Source organism: Apium graveolens, chromosome 2 (assembly GCF_009905375.1).
Source record: "Apium graveolens cultivar Ventura chromosome 2, ASM990537v1, whole genome shotgun sequence".
Lineage (NCBI taxonomy): Eukaryota > Viridiplantae > Streptophyta > Magnoliopsida > Apiales > Apiaceae > Apium > Apium graveolens.
The window spans coordinates 249,423,294-249,427,092 of NC_133648.1; the positions used below are offsets into that span (position 1 = coordinate 249,423,294).

The 3,799-nt window shown below is 40.3% G+C and overlaps 1 non-coding gene across 1 annotated transcript; it reads right to left on the bottom strand.

Annotated features, from left to right (window-relative positions):
- Window positions 1–2,440: 2,440 nt before the first annotated feature.
- Window positions 2,441–2,547, bottom strand: LOC141709337 (small nucleolar RNA R71). Its single transcript, XR_012569920.1, has one exon. It is a non-coding gene; the product is annotated as a small nucleolar RNA R71 (small nucleolar RNA).
- Window positions 2,548–3,799: the final 1,252 nt, after the last annotated feature.

The following is a 3,799-nucleotide window of genomic DNA, read 5'->3' on the forward strand; positions in this document are numbered from 1 at the left end:
ATCTTGCCTTTTCTTCCCTTTTTGCTTCAACAAATTGAGGGTGTCCAGCCAACACACAAATTTCCTTACCATTTCTGAAAACCTTGGAAATTATCCTTTTTAGAGCAGAATCTGCAGGATATTTGTAGAATGCTATACACCTGGCCAACATCTTCTTCTCATCAGGCTTTTGTGTCTCATACACTGTGTCCAAAGGGTTCTTGAGTGAAGACTTTGGGTAGTTCACTTTGGCTTCATGATTAGATCTGCCTTTGGGGATTTGATGCAGGATGTCTGGTGATAAGTGGCATTTTATACCACTTAGAGCGTCTCATAACAGCTTGAATTGGTGTCTTGGACTCAAGTATTTTGTGTATTTGATGCGTTTTCTAGTGTTTTTGCATTTCAGGGTATAACTTGCTTAGATAGGTGGTTTTCATCAAATAAAGCTTAAGGAAGTGCTTGGAATCAGTCTAATGGTGATGAGCAGAGAAATCAGCACAAACAGGAGCAAAATAGAGAATTTTTCAGAAGGGTAGCACGCGACCGCGCGCTAGGAGCAGGCGACCACATGCCAGCACGCTACCGCGTGGAGGGAGCAAGCGGCCGCGTGCGGGCGGAATTTCAGATTCCGGTTTTATTTGTTTTCAATTCTGTTTGGGCTTCTGTTGGCGCGGTGACTCCTAGACTCTTATATAAACCTTATGGGAAGACGTTTTCTTCAACCAGAGCGAAGGCAAGAAGATTGAGAAGACCGTTTTAGCACGCAGCAACGAAGAAGAGGAAGCATTAGTTTATGTTGTGATTCTTTTAATTCGTTGTAACAGTGGATGCTAGTTTTCTTTATGCTTTGAACCTTAATACTCTTGTGACGTACTTCATTATTTATTAAGTATTTTTCATCCTTATATTGTTATGTTATTATCATGCTTTCATATGAACCCATGGTGACGATGAGTTCTATTATGGGCTAATCGTGATCATGGGATTCTAGCGGATTTACTATGGAATTCTTTAGTTCATCCTTATATTGTTATGTTATTATCATGCTTTCATATGAACCCATGGTGACGATGAGTTCTATTATGGGTTAATCGTGATCATGGAATTCTTTAATACCTTGGTTTATGGTGATTGTATGATATCTAGTATAGGTTGTGCTTATTCGTCTTATAGGCATCGCGAACATGTAAGATAGCCTGTTAATCTCTTGTGAGCGACAGTGGATCTTGAGGTTTAGAATTTGCCATGCTAGCATAGGATCATGTGTTGTATGCATGATTAGTGGGTAACTCTAACCGTTTTACTTGCCCTGTATAATCATCATAAATAACTTGTGCTTAAATCGTTATGTTGTCAAATTCTGTAGACATATAGGGTCTCAACATAATTGATGCCTATTCAACTTCTATCTAAATTGTGGATGTTTGGTAGAATGGTATTCGTACAACGAAAGTTGGCGATTATCAGTTTCGTGTTGTTCAATTAATATCATCACCATTACATGCTAAGGTTAATAACAATAACTATTGAATGAAGTAGTAATGAAGTTAGGATCTCATGTGTATTTAATATTGATTAATTCATGTGTTTAATTCTCGTAGTTAATATTAGTTAACCAACCTTAATTTGTTATAGTCTTAGCATTGAATAATAACCATACATTGTTGCTTAGGTGCGTAATTTAGAAAGTTAACCAATACAGTCTTTGTGGGATCGAATATGATTTATATCTTATACTACTTGCGAATTCGTATACTTGCGTGTAATATTATCGCGTGTTTAGCGACTAACAAGTTTTTAGCACCGCTGCCGGGGACTGCAGAGTTAATTACTAGTTTATGTGCTTTTCATCAGTGGTCGTTAAAGTTCATTGACTCAGACATTGTTACTTATTTATTCCTTGTCTTATTCAGGTGATTTAGCGAGGGTGTATGCATACGCGTTCGCGTACTCGTAAGAGAACACTAGATAAAGCCGAGGAAGAACTTGTGGTAATTCATAGGGAAGTTACTGAGGAAGAAAAGAAGGTAGAGAAGAAGAGAAAGTTGAAGAGCCAATTATAGCAGCTATGGGTGATCAAGCAGCAAATCCGAAGGCTTTGATGGACTATTCTAGGCCGAAGATTAATGACATTCAGTCTAGCATCATTAGACCAGCCATCACGGCTAAAACTTTTGAGATCAAGTCAAGCACGATCCAGATGATACAGAACTCAGTTCAGTTTGGGGGTTCTCCTACCAAAGATCCCAACATGCACATCAGGGATTTCATCAAGATCTGCGATACTTTCAAGTTCAATGGTGTGACTAAAGATGCTATCAAGCTACGACTCTTTCCATTCTCTCTGAGGGACAAAGCTAAGTGCTGGTTACACTCTCTAGCAGCAGGGTCTATAGAAACTTAGGAAGATCTTGCTTAAAAGTTTCTCACTAAATTCTTTCCCATGGTGAAAACAGCAGCAATCAGGAATGCTCTTACCCAGTTTGTGCAGCAAACTGGGGAATCTCTGTATGAGGTTTGGGATCAATATAAGGAGATGCTAAGGAAGTTCCCACACCATGACATGCCTGATTGGATGATAATCAACTATTTCTACAATGGATTGGGTCCTAATTCTAGGCCCATGCTTGATGCAGCATCAGGAGGAGCCTTATGGGCTAAGAGCTACAATGAAGTTTATGAACTTATTGAACTGATGGCCGCTAATTAGTACCAGAATCCTACCCAGAGGTTGACTCAGAAAAAAGTTACAGGAATTCTGGAGTTGGATGCAGCAACTGCTATCGCTGCCCAACTTAAAGCTTTGACAATGAAGGTGGACACTTAGGCTAATTATGGTGTTAATTAAATCACTAGTGTATGTGAACTTTGCGCTGGTGCCCATGAAACTGATCAGTGCGTAATTTCTAATGAATCGGCTCAGTTTGTGAGCAACTACCAGCGATCGCAGTAACCTGTGCCAGCCACCTATTAGCCAAACAACCGGAATCATCCTAATTTCAGTTGGAGCAATGCTCAGAATACGGTTTAACAGCCTTATCAGCAATATTCAACTAAGCAGTACAACCCCCCTGGTTTTCAGCAACCGCAGTATGTGCCAAAATAACAACTCTAGCTGCAGCAAGCTAATGAAAAATCTGAATTAGAGGAATTGAAGCTTATGGGCAAGAGCCAAGCTGTTTCTATCAAGACCTTGGAAAATCAAATTGGGCAAATTGCCAATGCCTTGCTAAATCGTCAACTTGGTATACTACCTAGTGACACTGAAGTGCCAGGGAAGAAGGAAGCTAAGGAGTAGGTAAAGGCAATCATTTTGAGGTCTGGGAAGGTTGCTAATCCCGCACAAAATCAAGAGTTGGCTGAGGAAGCTGGAGCTGAGAAAGAAGTAGAGCAGCAGGATGAAGAAGTGGAACCAAGGAAGATTACTATTGAGCACACTCTGCCTGAGAGTAATACAGGGGAGAAACAGATCTATCCTCCACCACCTTTTCCTAAAAGGCTGTAGAAGAAAAAGTTGGATAAGCAATTCGAGAAGTTTCTAGAGGTGTTCAAGAAACTTCACATCAACATACCTTTCGCTGATGCTCTCGAGGAGATGCCTGGTTATGCAAAGTATATGAAAGGTATTCTCTCTCGGAAAGTGAAGCTAGATGATTTAGAGACTATCGCTCTCACGGAGGAATGTAGTGTTGTGCTGCAGCAGAAGTTGCCTCCAAAGCTTAAAGATCCAGGAAGCTTCACTATTCCATGTACTATTGGGAAGGTGTCTTTTGACAGATGCCTATGTGAATTGGGAGCTAGCATCAATCTGATGCCT